A 17,511-nucleotide genomic window follows, 5' to 3' on the forward strand; every position below is an offset into this window, starting at 1 on the left:
ATGTTTAGAGTTCAAATCCTAGTGTATGCTTTTTTAGCTTTAGAGTACATAATTTTTTTTTTGTTTAATGGGCCAGTTCAAGCTCGGCTTAATAAAAGATCAAGAGTGCTAACCTTATCACTTTCAATTTTCAGTCACTTTGAGCTCGTTTCATTTTAACTTGGGCTCATATCATGAACTTGAGCTTGGCTAGACTCACCACAAGGATACGCCAACCTTGAACACCTCAAGCTCACCCGTGAAGTCGTGATAAGGATAAGTTTAGGTCAAGATTAACCTCATGATGATTGGCAATTATTATTATTATTATTATTCGGACATAAATAATAAGAGTTTTTTGCTTGCAGAAGTTGAAAAATGTAAGAACCATCAACTTTCTTTTGTTTTTTTCATTGAGAAATTCTTGCTTTCTAGTTTGCTTCCTCTTAGACTTGCATTGGTGCACCACGGTGCAATTTGAAGTGAGCAAAGTGCTCACAAATTTGCAAATTTTTCATAGGCATCAGCACACATGTCCGAGCATGCTCATCGCCCGCTTTGCCACTCAACCTCGCACCCTTGCAAGGAGTGCATGTCGGGCGATGGTGATTTCTCTTTGCTAAAGAACTTCATTACGTCAAATTAGCAACTGGTTTAGGCTGAAAGCCGAAAGATCTTCTCCATTGCTGCAGAAGGTTCTTCGTAAGGTGCACGTTATGCTCTGCAAGACCCGTAAAGCTCGAAATGCAATATACCCCTCGTTTGATGCGTCTTTGAAACTCGATACTCAATCTAATGTCTATGATGCTTATCGCGTTATTGTAATTTTCTTTTTCTCCGTTTTAAATGTTAACCCTAGTTTTAGTAACATGGTTTCCATGATCAATTCTGGTTAGATTTCCATAAATGAATTGGGTTGGCTCCCCTCCAAATGAATGTTGCAGTGGCCCAATTGCAGCTCTACTTGGGCCACATGGTTGAGGGGTAGGGTCACTGGGTCAGACCAACTGTACCCATTTAAGAGATAACAAGTTGTAAGTGATTGTAGGTGAAATGACATTATGATGAAAATTTAAAGTATTGGTAGCCCAACGTTCCTGAAGACTGGCGGTGGGTGGGGGAGTCCTGCCTAGGAAAGGTGCAACAAGGATAGCATTTTTTTTGTGGTAATTCAGTATTACATTTTTAATGTGGGTTTAAAAAAGGATACCATTTTTTTGTCCTCTTTTGGTAGGTCACTTTACTACGTAAGACTTGTAGTCTTGCTGATAAAGAAATAAAAGTTCCTGCACAATCTGTCATAGTAAAAAGCAGAGTTTTCATTTTGTTGTAGACCAATATAAAGGCCAGCCAATGTGTGGTTAGTCAGGGGTGGAGGGTTTTTCATGGATTAAAATAAATAAATAAATAAAGGCAAGCCTCCTCTAGTAGTGAGCAGTCCAAACCGGCAGGGCCCAATGTAAGGTTGTCAATGGGTCGTGTTTGGTATGGACTCAGGTAGAATCAAACCCAAACCTGATTTGAGATTATGGTACAGGGTCCAATTTCGTGTATAATTGAATCCACCATAACAGAAATCATACCTGGATCCTATAAGGATTACATAAACCAGACCCTGACCATACTCGGTAAAATAATATTTTTATATTAAAAATTTATGGATCTTAATTGGAACTCGAGTTGGGCTCAGGTCTGGTATGAAATTTCACAAGCCATACTCTCCATATATTAATGGGACGCTTCAGGTCCAACCCGGATTCTAACCGGGCCTTCTTATTGATCACCAAACCCTGACCCAATAGGGTTTTGTACGAGTCAGGTCCGGGTCAAACCCGACCAATTGACATCCCTAGGCCGAAATACCTTTCCACTACCATATTGGACTCAGCATGGTCAAAGCATGCTTTAATTAGCACCATAGTGATGGTGCCATTGTGCCAATTTACAAGTGTAAATTTGGATCCAAATCTGACACGTCTATAACCAAACCTTGGGCAAAACCTGCACTGTACAGCAGCAGTGTGATGCCAACTCAGAAATGAAGATTTTCTTGTCAAGTGTTAGGCTTTGTCGTTGATGATCCATTTCATCCCAAACTCGGCTCATTCATTAAACGAGTCTTATATAGTAGGCTTAGCCCAGACAGTGCACCAATCTTCAAAAGAAATTATATTTATTCTTCTGGGCCTTGATCAGCCTCGGCTTGGTTCATAACCACCCAAACTGGATGCAGACCCTGTTACTGATTGGATTTTGTAGCTTAGCCCAAGTTATCTAATAAGACTTACTTTGGTGGAGGGATGCCATTGTTATCAGGTTGACATCTGACTAAATTGAATAAGACTCGACCCACTTAGAGCCCTAATTGGGAGATATCTTGTCCTTTGTGAATTTATTGCTAGTAATCTAAAAGCTTGAGATTTAGCTACACGCATGTGTTAGAATGGAAAAGAATCCAACCCAATATTTTTAACTATTGATAAGTCCGTGATAGGTGGAGTGTTATCGTAAAGTTTATTTGAGATTTCATTGCCTACTTAAAATAGAAATGCTTGTTCTAAAGGCGTGAGGATATGCCTGTTTGGATACAATGATGAGCTGAAGAAAAAAAATGAATGATAATAACAACAAATACGATATAGGATAGGGATCTGCTTGATCCCCATTCAAATATTAAGGACATGACCCTTTGGTGCAGGGACGTTGCAGACCCAACACATTAACTGGTTGGGGTCTGCCAATTCACTGATTGGTTGTTCATATTATATATATATATACCAAAACATATGGCTGATGGTCTCAGCCAACAGGGGCTCGATCAGTTTGGTAGGCACTGTTAGTGCCTGTCACCATGTGCTGGGACATTGCATGTAAAACCCTTTCAAAATATTAATGGTTATACAAAATCATACTGGGTGTTGAGTTATTTCATGTTCAGATCCATAGGTAACCTGAGTGTTATCGATTTGGAGCATGATTGATTCCCCAACTCGTCTATTCACAAAACAATATATATATATATATATATATATATATATATATATATATATATATATATATATATATATCTGATTGGGGTCGGCAATCCCAGCTTGTCTTTTAAACTAGCAGATGCACACCACTTAATGCTGGGACATTTCAGTTAGGAACTATTTTATAAATTGAGAGCAAAAAGGATATGACCTCTGGAGGGACATTGCTGGTGCATATTTGATAACATGTGGGGGTCGGCGGATTGTGCCACGAAAAATTATTAATGGCCTAGTTAGCTCTTTTCTTGGCCAGAAACAACGAAGTTTAATGTGTGTTGTAACAAAATCATGTTCACCTAAATACATATGCATGCATTACGACAAATAAATAAGTAATGTAAGTAAATGGGAAAGCAGGATATTATAGTTGCATATGATGTACATGTAAATGTATTGCACTTGTTATGATTTTTATGAAATGAATTGGGCACCCTAATCAATGATTAGGTGCAGTGTGCTATATATCAATTGTGACATGCAACCTCTACCATATGAAATTGCTTGTTGAGGTATGCCTCTTGTTATTACATGTATGCATGCACAGGTGTTTGGCTCGTGTATGAGCCTATAATTTTGAGAAACTGTTGTGGTGGATTATGTGCACTGGGTTTGATTGTGTGTGACATGATAGACAAATGTGTTATAAGACATTCAAAGGTATGTATATACATAGATCACGCTGGATATTTGGGCTTGAGATTATGATAAACCGTTGGGGTACTATGACTCACACCAAGAAATAAATAAATTAATACATGCATACATAACTTAAGTTTTTAGATTCTAGGTATACCCGAAAGATGATATATGTTACTGGTTTTTTGGATTCTAGATATACCTGAAAAATTGTATATGTTATAGGACCCGTGGTCTACCTTGAAAAGGGTAGATGATACAAACTATGTGAGATATTTTTGTTTTTGTGAGAGCTAGGCGTCTCACCAGATCTCCAATCTTCAGAGTTAGGGGGTCAGAACTACCAATGTGTCTTAGGTAGTAGATCCATGTCTTTTACAGAAGTCTCGGTATGCATCCTATTCTAGTTTGTGCCTTTGAGGAGTACTCTCTCGATCATGAACCGTCTCCTTAAGGTATCCATACAGTTAGTTGCACAGGTTATATAAAAGAGGAAAATAATATCGCATAATGAACCCCTATGTAGTCTCGGTCTGCTATGATGTCTCAACCTGTGCTACTCACATGAAAGATTAATCAAAGAAAATTAAGTAATTTCTTTTGTGCACTTAGATGTGATTTAGATATGTGAATGCTTTACATTATTTATAAAATGCAACATTTTGAAATTTGAAATTTGTTTGCTTAGTGAATTAATGGTTTATTGCATGTATACTAGAAGATGATGAATGTGTGTGGTGTACCATTGACATGGTGCATATACATATTGCTTGCGTGTTACTTACTTAGACTGGTTGCAGTTTAACCTCAATATTTAACAATTTTTAAATAATGAATGATCAACATGGAGCAAATGCGAACATCATCGCAAGTGGCTTCATGAAACCATACATTTTTACTTATGTCCTGTTGGACTCTATTTTAAATAATTTTCTTTATTGTTTAAGATCTTGTTTGGCACATAATTGATTAAAATAATATTTAAAACATTTTGATTTATGGAATGAAAGTCTCTGTTAATTACATATAACTTGCTCAAGATATTTAACGGAATTCTTATTAAGTTAATTTTGCTGTGTTTAAAAAAAAATCTTGTATTTTTTTCGAGTTAAATATTTTGGGGCGTTACATTATAAGGTTTTAAACTCAACGATTTAAAAATTTCTAAAAATTTTTATATTATAAAATCTTACCTATTGATAAAAAAAAGTTTGATCCAAGAGTCTATTTAAACAATGAAGATCGCATCATGCTGTCAGATTTGCCAAAAAAAAAAGCATATTTAACATGAGATTTTGAGAGAACAAGGGGTGAACCATCCTCCTCGTATAGAGACGCATGACCGTATAATTTCAGCATTCCAATGCATTCAAATGGTTTAGCATGCGTAGCAGTACTGGAATGAAAAGTAGGAATCTACTTACACCCTTCATGCTTAAGGTACTCTCTGCAGTTCCCTTTCAAGTGATGCACAGCTGAAAGTGCATATCCCCATCTCCAAAACTCCAACTTTCACACATTTGGAAACTTTGTTTGTAAACAAACACGGCACGAAAGCCCCCACACGGCACATGGAGGCAACCCAATTATTTTGCACCAAAAGTTATCGTCTCAAAGCTTCTCTCTTGCAGATTTACGTATGCAAGTTTGTTGGTTATGATGATGTTATGGATTTGATTAATGTAAAAATAAAATTGACAAGTTCGGGGACGTTAGTTGAGAAATAAATAGTCACCCACAAGTTCAAGCCTCCTTGACGTCTAGGGGTGTCAACCGGTCCGGTTGGGTTCAGACCTAGGTGGAATCAGACTTGGACTCAATTTTTGTTATAGTATCGGGCGGAGCCAGAAGTTTTTCGTTGGGTGGGCAGACTTCGGGTGGTGATGATCGACCTCTATCGGTGGCGCAATGGCTCGAAGCCTCCGTGGTGGTGAAGATCATAGATCGAGATCGAAAGCCTGTTTCGGTAGTTGAGCCACCTCCTTCTCGGTGGTGATCCAGCAGCAAGCCGAAGGTCTTCCAACTGAGGTGCCTCCTCAGCTCCCTCTCGGAGGGGACGATCCTCGCCACAGCATGAGGCGGAGCAACTCCCTCGGCTGGCTCTATCCCATGTCCACCGTCTCCTGCGTCTGGGTGCCATAGGGTACTCTGTATCACAGGGAGGCTTGATCTCCACTCCTGCACCACCCTGCTCTGATCTTTTTCGACAAGCATTCGCAAGGAAAGAATGCAACCACCAAATCGTGCGGAATGAAGAAGACCCGAGTCGTATCATATTTCAACTCGGTTTCTAATTCTGGGGTGGGCGACCGCCCACCCCTGGCTTCGCCACCGGTATCGGGTTTAAACCTGAGTTAAATTGGGTCTACCATAAGAAAAACCATACCCAGAGCCGATAAGAACTACATGAAACAGACTCAGACCATACCTGATAAAATAATATTTTTTATTATTGTTACATTGAAAATTTGCGGGTCTTAATTTTTGCTTGAACATCAGTTTCATTTTTGCTTGAAAAAAAAAATAAAATAAAAGAAGGCTTCCCCAAGAGAGCCTTGAGAAATTATAGAGACTGGGAAAACAAGAGGCCGGTAGCAAACTATATACATGAAGCTGTTAGAAATTATAGTGGGAATTGAACAACCGAGCTTTGATTGAAGGTAAGATGGAAGACGCGTTGGACACATTTTTTTTTTCAAAGCAATAGTTGTCCTACTTAGTATTAGACCTTTGGTGCAATGAGCTATAGGCACGCAACATCTCTTGTAGGATGTAACGGAGCTTACTTCTTCATGTATATAGCTTTGCTACGGGCCTCCTGTTTCCCAGGCTCTCTTGGGGAAGCCTTCTTTTATTTTATTTTTTTTGCATGCAAAAATGAAACTGATGTACCAGCCCTGGGTCCGACCTGAGTTCGGATTAAGACCCACAAATTTTCAATGTGACAATAATAAAAATTATTATTTTATCAGGTATGGTCTGAGTATGTTTCATGTAGTTCTTATCGGCTCTGGGTATGGTTTTTCTTATGGTAGACCCAATTAAACTCAGGTTTAAACCTGATACTATAACAAAAATTGAGTCCAAGTCTGATTCCACCTAGGTCTGAACCCAACCAGACCGGTTGACATCCCTAGACGTCAAGGAGCTTCGCTTATTTTTTTTCAAGCAAAAATGAAACTGATGTACCAGCCTTTGACCCGACCTGAGCTCTGATTAAGACACGAAAATTTTCTCTGTGCAAACCACATTGAGGAGCCTCTTGATTTCTACCAGGTAAAGCTTTAACTAAATCAATGCTTAAGAACTCAAAAGAAAGAAAAAAAAGAGCTAGTGAGGTATGGAAAGATGAGATAGAAAGAAAAGAAGAGATAGCTCAAGGAATCGGTGCAACATGATTGCACAAAATTTTGTGTATAATGAACTCCAACGCCTTCCAACTAGGGGTGGCAATCGGGTCGGGTTGGCGGGTTGTGTTGATGGGTTGGCGGGTCAGCATACCTCAACACGAACCCGGTAACCCCACACGACACGGTTAACCCGTTTAATAAACAGGTAGGGTCGGGGCGGGTAAACGGGTTGGCAGTTTAGCGGGCGGGTCGGGTAAATGGGTTAGCGGGCGGGTTGGTGAGTCGAGTTCGGGTAAACGGGTTGATCCGCCCGCCTAACCCGTTTATTAAACGGGTTAACAGGTTGGCATACCCCTAACACGAACCCAACCCGTTTAATAAACGGGTAGCAGGTTGGCATAGCCCTAACACGAACCCAACCCGTTTAATAAACGGGTTAGGCAAGTACATGAACCCCTTTAAGCCAAACCCAAACTCACCTAAGAAGCGGGTTGGCGGGTCGTGTCAGATTTTGCCACCCCTACTTTCAATAGGTCTTGGGTCCCACACCTGGCCGCGTGTCGCTACGATGGAGGGGGTGCTTAATATACAAAATATTGTGCAATCATATTGCACCTGATCTTTTCACTATCTCAAGAGTGGTACGGTAAGAATGAGAGGAGGGCTTGAGTTTATATAGGCTCAAGCCCCCAAGGCTAATAATAAAAGTTTATTTAATAATAAGTATTAATAGCTAATGTCCTGATCAGGTGCTATCACATGGCACAAATTTTTGTACCTCATACACGTGATTGCCCTTAACCTTAGAGATAGGTGTTGGATCATTTTTCGGATCACACAGTTTCACAATCAACATCATGATATAAAACATGATATAAATCAACATATAAATCATGATAAGCAGCAGATCGAAACAGGAACAGGGAGCAAGCAATACAGGTTCCGCATAACACCAAAATCCAGACAACAACATATGAACAAACATATACATGGAACACAATAAACATAAAAGAAGCATGTTAATATTGTGTAACAGGCTAAGGCGTACAGAAGTACTCCCCTTAGAGAAGATTCGCCCCCACATACAGTGCAAATCAGGGTCCGACGTCCTTCCCCCAGGATACAATAGCCACGACGAACCGAACGGTGCACTCCGACGGGTCGTCTTTCGAAAACAACCTCTTCGAACCAAATGTTGCAGAACACCCTTTCGGGAAAACTCAAAAAAAAGAGAGAGAGAGCAACAGAGGAGATGGGAAATCGCAGAGCTTCAGAGATGCGTCTGTCTCAGCCTGTGCGTAACCCCAGCCCTTACCACGCTTTTATAACCCACGAACGGTTATGAAACGTGGAAGGACCCGTTACGGATTCTGAGGAGACGTGATCCGTTAACGATCTTTAAAAGATCGAGACCTGTTACAGAATCCAAAGGGCCATAACGGGCACAGAATACGAGGAGTCGTGACCCGTTATCCATTCCCATAACCCGTTATCGAATCCAAATAACCAAAGAAACTTTGGGTAAAAAGGTACTTTGTCTTGATTGGATATGGCCCTAAAGGGCCAATTACCCGAACCCGAACCCGGCCCGGCTCGGCACGACACGACACGGCACGACAGACGGGCACGCGCGCGCGTGTGTGTGTGGTGGTCATCCCACTCCCTTGTTCTCAGGAACAAGTGTATGAGTTCACTAGTTGCTTATAAAGCCCACAGAAAACTCAAGCAAAACCAATATGGGACTATTCCACCTCATCAAGACCACTTCCTCTAAACAACCCAGTTTCTCTTTTGAATTCTCTCTCCCTTCCTTCTTACACCTAACATTCCCCCACAAATTCAAAGAATGAAACGGGAGGAAACCAAGATGCAAGATGAGAAATCTGCAACAGGACATATCATGCTTTCAGCAATGGTACCTTCCAGTTTGAACCACTACCTTAGTTGACTAGCTTTACCCCCACAGGAACGAAGTGAACTGAAGTCTTGAACTTGAACCTTAGGTGTAGGAGTGTCCATTAGCAACAACATGATAAAGGTTCTGGTTGTAATCTTTAGGGGTGACGCGTTAAAGGCCATGCACCCGAATCCTGTTTCATGAGTGACTTCAGGAATAACCCAATTCCTTAAACTGCGGCCACACAGTCACATTCACATAGGTGGGCTTCTCCAAAGATGCACTGCTAACATCTTGCCTAGAAGGCTTTGAACTCATTCAGAGTTTTAACTCTTCCTTAACTTGCAGCTACAACACCTTTCCAGAGTAAACAAGGAAACAGACACATATACAAAGTATCATATTTAATAAGGTGTTATCCAGTTTACCCTACAACTTATTATTACCACATTGAACCTACTTTGTGGGATCTCCACTCAGATAGGTTGGGTTGCTACTGCAGATGAACTACTGATGGGTTTCAGTCTCATCCCCTCTCTGGATTTTAGGACTAACAACTTATCTAGTCCTTTCGTTAATGGATCAACTGTGTTCTCTTTGGATCCAACATAGTCCACAACAACCACTAACTGAGACACCAGTTCCCTTACAGATTTTATTCTGACTTGGATGTGTCTCCTCTGCTTTTGGTTATATTTTGTGCTTTTAATCTTTGCAATAGTGGCCATATTGTCACAATGCACAGATATCGCAGGAATTGGCTTGCACATTAAAAGAAGTTCCTCAAGAAGTCCCTTTAACCATTCAGCTTCCAATCATGTGACATCTAAAGCACAAAGTTCAGCCTCAAAAGTAGACCGAGACAAGATGGTCTGCTTTACTGATCTCCAGGCGACTGCGCCGCCACCCAAGGTAAATACATACCCTGTCACGCCATAACTACCAGAGTTCATGGCTATCCAGCTCGCATCACTATATCCCTCAAGAATTGCAGGGAATCTCTTGTAATGCAAACTCAAGGAAATAGTTCCTTTCAGGTACCTAAGTACCATGTCCAATGCCTTCCAATGAGTGCGATTTGGACAACTTGTGTATCTACTTAATCTTGTCACAGAGAACGAAATATCTGGTCTTGTGCAATTTGTAAGATACATTAAACTTCCAATAATCTGGAAATACCTCAATTGAGACACAATAATACCAGTCGTATTCTTATGAAGAGGGATAGAAGGGTCATATGGAGTTGCTACAGATCTCCCTTGGTTATAGCCAAATTTCACAAGTACTTTCTCAACAAAGTGAGATTGAGAAATGGTTAACCCTTCAGCTGAACGAGTCAGCTTTAAGCCTAAGATCACATTTACAACGCCCATATCCTTCATGTCAAACATACTACTAAGAAACGACTTTGTCTCATTAACAATTCCCATATTGGAACCAAACAGTAGAATATCATTTACATACAGGCATAAAATAATACAACCATCACTTTTAACTTTACAATAAACACACTTATCAGATTCATTGACAACAAAGCCAAATGATAAAATAATATTATCAAACATTTTATGCCATTGTTTAGGGGCTTGTTTAAGTCCATATAATGACTTAACAAGTCTACAAACTTTATCTTCATTACCAGGAGCCACATAACCCTCAGGTTGATTCATATAGATCTCTTCTTCAAGATCGCCATGTAAGAAAGCGGTCTTCACGTCCATTTGATGGACAGAGAGATCATAAATGGAAGTCAGTGCAATAAGCACCCTAATAGTGGTCATCCGGGTAACCGAAGAATAGGTATCAAAATAATTTATTCCCTCCTTTTGTTTGAACCCCTTGGCAACCAGTCTCGCCTTGTACTTGTCAATGGATCCATCTGGTTTCAACTTCTTCTTAAAGATCCATTTGCACCCAATTGTGGAACTACCACGAGGGAGGTCAACTAGTTCCCAAGTACCATTAGAGATAATGGAGTCCATTTCACTCTTGATAGCATCTTTCCAATGCTTTGCTTCAGGTGAAGTCATTGCATCTCGGAAAGTGGGAGGATCATCTTTGATAAGGTAAGTGATAAAGTCACTTCCCAAATCCTTGGTAATCCTTGGTCTCTTGTTCCTTCTAGGTTCAACCACTTTCTCAGACTTACTGGGTCTAGGACGGGAACAAGATGGTTCTACCCCCACATCTGTCATCCTTTCCACATGATCGGGAATGGAACCAGAAGTTGAAGATATATCTAAAGAAGACAGATTCTGAGGTACACCAACTTTCATGGAAAATACATCCTCAAAGAATGTAGCTTCTCGAAGCTCTACAATAGAGTTAACATCTATGCCAGATATCTCAGACTTAATTACTAAGAACTTGTAGGCATAGATGTTCTCTACATAACCCAAAAAGACAACATCTACTGTTTTAGGACCCAACTTCTTCCTATTGTGTTCTGGGACAAGTACCTTAGCAAGGCACCCCCACACTTTAAGGTATTTCAAGCTAGCTTTCCTATTTCTCCAGAGTTCAAAAGGGCTACTATCCTTATGCTTCTGAGGTACTCTATTCAGAATATGGCAAGCCGTATTCAAAGCATCCCCCCACATATAGGTAGGTAATCCAGAACTCCCAAGTAGAGTATTTATCATGTCAGTTAGGGTTCTATTCTTTCTTTCTGCAATCCCATTGGATCAAGGAGAATATGGAGCAGTAAACTCATGAACTATTCCAACAGACTTGCAATATTCATCGAGTTTATTAGAGGTATATTCTCCTCCTCTATCAGACCTCAATCTTTTAAGTTTTCTACCAGTTTGTGTTTCTGCTTTATTCTTAAAAATAAGAAACTTATCAAAAGCTTCATCTTTTGATTTTAGCAAATACACATAACAGTATTTAGTGCTATCATTTATAAAAGTGATAAAATACTTTTTATGATTTCTAGTTAACACTCCATTAAACTCACAGATATCTGTATGCACCAGATCCAATATTTCAGAATCTCTAACAATCATATGGAATGGTTTCCTACATTGTTTTGCTTGCACACAAATTTCACATTTTTTAGTTTTATCAATGAAATGCTCAGGAATCATTTTCAAGTACATCATGCGTTTCACAGAATTGAAATTCACATGACCTAATCTATTATGCCATAAGTCGCATGATTCTATGTTATATGCTACATTAGACAATGAATCAAAAGAAACATCATTTTCTAATTTATCACTGCAAACACGTTCAACACGAAGTTTAAATAAACCATCATCTAAATACCCCTTGCCAATAAAAGTTCAAGAATGTAAAATAATAACTTTATTACATTTAAAGTTAAATTCATAACTCTCTCTAACAAGACATGAACCACTTAGAATATTCCTTCTAACTACAGGCACATGGTGCACTCTGTGTAAAGATAGAACTCGTTCTGAAGGAAACTTCAGATCCATGCATCCAATCCCTAACACCTTTGCAGCCGTTGAATTGCCCATAGTCACGGATCTGCCTGCAGCAGCCTGGTATGAGACAAAGACAGACTTATCAGCACAAATGTGCATATTAGCCCCAGTGTCAACCAGCCACTTTATTGGCTCATAACGTGATAGATTTGTGGGTTAACAAAAACATACCCAGTACTGGTCCCAACGACCTCAGTCACCATGTTGACTTGAGGCGTTCCGTCTGTGGTCCCATGAGCTTTGGCCTTCTTGGAAGGATATTCCTTAGCCCAGTGCTCAACCTGCCCACAGTTCCAGCACGGTTTGTTCTTTGCCTTTTTCTGGATTTTGGCCTTAGGTTTAAACTAGTTTTTCATTGCAGATTTGGGTTTTTGTCCCTTGCCCTTAAAAGCTCCGGTCATCATGTTCACCTTAGGCGGTTCAGTTGGCATCACGATCTGTTTCTGGCTCCTATGCTCCTCTTCAATGGCAATGGCTACCATAAGATCATCTAGGGAAATTTTCCCTCTACGGTGCTTGAGAGACATACCGAAGTCTACCCAAGACTTAGGAAATTTCTCTACGATGGTCATAACTTGAAACTTCTCAGGAAGTTTCATTTCAGCCTCAGCCAAACTATGGAGCAGTAGCAGAAACTCGTGTGCCTGCTCAGTGACCGACTTGCCTTCTACCATCTGATATTTCAAAAACTTGAAAACAGAGTACTTTTCAAGACCTTGGTCTTCGGTATTGTACTTCTTGTCAAGTTGGTCCCATAGACCCTTAGCAGTGGTAGACAAAGAACAGTACACATCAAACAGTGTGTTGGACAGAGCCAACAGTATGCAGCCACAACATATATTGTCCTTTTCTTTCCACTGGACTGCTGCAGTGACTGCAGCAGGGTCAGGGTCAGTATCAGAAACCGAAGGGCAGTCGATTTCCAGAACCGACAACAACCCTATCGTAGTGAACCAGATCTTCATGCGTTGCTGCCAACGCTTGAAGTTCTGACCGGCAAACTTTTTCGGCATACCGGACATGTCCACTTTTGGTACAAAAGCGGAAGAGGTCGACATGCTTAGAATCTTCTCTAAGACTGTTGGATCATTTTTCGGATCACACAGTTTCACAATCAACATCATGATATAAAACATGATATAAATCAACATATAAATCATGATAAACAGCAGATCGAAACAGGAACAGGGAGCAAGCATGACAGGTTCCGCATAACACCAAAATCCAGACAACAGCATATGAACAAACATATACATGGAACACAATAAATATAAAAGAAGCATGTTAATATTGTGTAACAGGCTAAGGCGTACGGAAGTACTCCCCTTAGAGAAGATTCGCCCCCACATACAGTGCAAATCAGGGTCCGGCGTCCTTCCCCCAGGATACAATAGCCACGACGAACCGAACGGTGCACTCCGACGGGTCGTCCTTCGAAAACAACCTCTTCGAACCAAATGTTACAGAACACCCTTTCGGGAAAACTCAGAAAAGAGAGAGAGAGAGAGACAGGGGAGATGGGAAATCGCAGAGCTTCAGAGATGCGTCTGTCTCAGCCTGTGCGTAACCCCAACCCTTACCACGCTTTTATAACCCACGAACGGTTATGAAACATGGAAGGACCTGTTACGAATTCTGAGGAGACGTGATCCGTTAACGGTCTTCGAAAGATCGAGACCCGTTACGAAATCCAAAGGGCCATAACGGGCACGAAATACGAGGAGTCATGACCCGTTATCCATTCCCATAACCCGTTACCGAATCCAAATAACCCAAAAAACTTTGGGTAAAAAGGTACTTTGTCTTGATTGGATATGGCCCTAAAGGGCCAATTACCCGAACCCGAGCCCGAGCCCGACTCGGCCCGGCCCGGCTCGACACGACACGACACGACACGGCAGGCGGGCGCACGCGCGCGCACGTGTGTGTGGTGGTCATCCCACTCCCTTGTTCTCAGAAACAAGTGTATGAGTTCACTAGTTGCTTATAAAGCCCACAAAAAACTCAAGCAAAACCAATATGGGACTATTCCACCTCATCAAGACCACTTCCTCTAAACAACCCAGTTTCTCCTTTGAATTCTCTCTCCCTTCCTTCTTACACCTAACAATAGGGCCTATCAGTTGTGGGGCCATGACTTGATGGAGGGTCACAAAAATTTGTTTCATGTCAGCGATAGGGAGTCATTGGCTTGGAAATTAACAAATTAATTCATTCGCCTATTGTTTGTTGCTTCTCGAAACCCTAGATCTTGTATCCTTAGAGACTTAGATCAAAGGGTGATTACGGAGCTAGTACACATGATATACTCTCGGTAAAGCAGGAGTTGAGGTGCAACCCAAGTAGGTTGATAGTGCAACCCTTTGTTGCACGTGATGGCACCTGATCTCGACTCTAATAGCTACCAATAAAATGCTCAATGGCTAGCTGGGTTAGATACAATGTTTAGGAAAAAGAGGATACAATGTTAAGACATAGTTAAGGTGCATAAAGGGCAGTCAACAGATCAAAATTGTCCATAACAAGCCAAAAGAATGCTTAGTCAAAGGTCAACCATGATTCTAATGGCTACGATAATTCCTAAAGTATTGGGCATTAACGTGGAAACCTCTGAGATATTGGATTCAGCCAAATGGTTAGGGTTGATGGAGTCAAGATCTCAAAATGAACGATAGACTGAGTTTCACAAAGATCCAAACATTAAAGCCTAGCTAATAGGATAAAGGTCATCTTAAACGGTTAGGCTTAAACTCAATTTCGCCAAAGCCAACAAAGAAAAAGACCAAGTCCAGTGAAACCTAACCAAGCCAAGTTAAGTTGAATTTGGACATGCTGAAACCCAAATCCAAATGCAAAACCAAAACCAAACTCAAAGTTCAAGGTCTAAGGATTAAACAATTTTGGGAAGTTGAACAAAAGATAGGTTTTCAGTCACATGATTTTGAGTCAAAATTTCAACAATCCCCAATGTTAATCATAATTATAGAAAGACAGTAAGAGGTTATTAATGAAAATCCAATTCATGAATGAATGTACTATTTGGTTCAAGTCTTCACTTTAGTTTTACATAGTCATAGTTGGTCTAAGACCCCATTGGCATTAGCTTTAAATTTATGATCTTGACCGACTTTTTATATATATAATAACACATGCTTTCATTTTAGGTGATCATAATGTATCTCTTCGTATAAAAAAGTCATACACTAAGGGTCCTGTGCAATATTACAATTTCATGACTACTGCATAAATAAGTTTTGTCTCAACAACCCCCATATTCATGCTAATATAGGTCAATCAAAGATGATACACCTATTTAAACACCTCAATCATACAATTTATGGATATCATTAAGAGCATAATTGAACTCAACCTCTAACTCATAAGTTTTGAGCACACTTGACAATGTAAGCATTACTTTTTTTTTGGGTTCTCAAACCAACCATCTTTGTGGGTCCATGACACATAGCCATGTCATGACTCATCGAAATTCAGGTTATGGATGTTCACATCTATTGAGGTTTGGGATGTGAATTGTATGAAATATTTTGAGAAAGAAGAACCTTTTGGAGGCCACTTCAAGTCATTTGAGCACATTCGAGTATGTTTGAGTATGAAGCGAGTCGATTTCTAAAAAAATTCCAAAAAATTGAGGTGCATTTTAGAATATTTCAAAGCTCAAAGTTGGATATTTAAAATATTTCATAAATTTGGTTTTGTACTTACCAAATTTCATGAGTTTTTTCGAAAAAGTTAGGTGGGTATCTTTAAAACAATGATTTTAGAGGGTTTTTTCTAAAATTTCTATGAGATTTCTTCTAAAACCTTTAATTTTTTATTTTTTATTTTTTTTAGACCTCTGAATTACCCTGCCTTGGTCCTAGACCAAGGTCTAACGACAATACTATGTATTTCCGCTAGACCCTTTTTTATATCGCAGAGAAGAAAATGCCCCCCCCCCTTAACCATATTTGCTTCACAATCCGTAGTTCTTCAGGGGCTTATCACTTGCTCATTTTTTGAGTTTTGTGAGATTTCTCTTAAAGGTTGAAGCTCATAAAAAAGAGTTCTCTCCTCTTATTCTCTCTCGTGTTCAAGTGCTCAAAGGTTTCAGTAGTGCCATCCTTCCTCTTTCTTGTCCTTTGCTTCTGAGAGAGCCCCTAGGAAAAATTCCTCATCTTTTTCACTAGGATTCATATTTTTCCTAAGTAGCTTATTGAGTAGGTTTCTAGGTAGTTTGCTACTTAGGCTAGTTTCCTATATGGGCTTCCACCAAGTTAGAAAAGATGTTAGAGTGCCTAGCATGCTACCTTTTCTTGCGAGACTTGTTTGTTTTTTACCTCTATTTATGTAACAACCTCAATTCATACCTCTTGAAAATGCGGATTTTTTTTCTTTTTAAAATCATTGCGAAAATCTTTTCAGAAACCCGAGGCCTTTACAATTTCACTTCTAATTAGATAAACAACCAACCACAATAGAGCTTACAATTATCATCCATACCAAACCAAACCTTTATTGAAATACTGATTAATAAGTCTATAGACAGTTGCATAAATGAAGAATTTAGAGTGCAATAACAACTAAATGAAATGAAAATAAAATAAAAGTAGAGTCATGTTGTCTATCTGTGATTTGTCTAGCAAGTGCGTGACACCCGTAACTCCCTCAGAAGCCAGTCATTTCACTGATCACCTGCGACTGCAAAAAACTATAGAAAGAAGGGATCAGAAATCTGAAGAATTCTGCGTACAGATCCTTCTAATAAAATAAATGAGCATAAAAAATACATACGATTTCATGCAATAATTCAGAGGAATGCAATTATGACAATTACATAATTCAATTAAGCATTCATGCAATATGGACATTTATTAAACATGAAAGAACCTTAATCAATAACAGGAATTACCATTTACGTAAGCAGGATATTAACATGCATTAGAAATTAAACATCATGCATCTACCAACATGTAACAATTAAAGGAACAAATAAAATATGCATGTTCTAATGCATAACAGAAATATGCATGATTTATGTGCAATGCATGAACATTTTATTATCTTTCCATAAAGTTTTTCTTTCAATATGCATGCCCTATTAAATGCATACAATTTATGTTCCTTTTTTTAATTATCGTTGCCCACAAATACACCAAATTGGTAAA

Source organism: Nuphar pumila, chromosome 15 (genome assembly GCF_984573655.1).
Source record: "Nuphar pumila chromosome 15, dmNupPumi1.hap1.1, whole genome shotgun sequence".
NCBI lineage: Eukaryota > Viridiplantae > Streptophyta > Magnoliopsida > Nymphaeales > Nymphaeaceae > Nuphar > Nuphar pumila.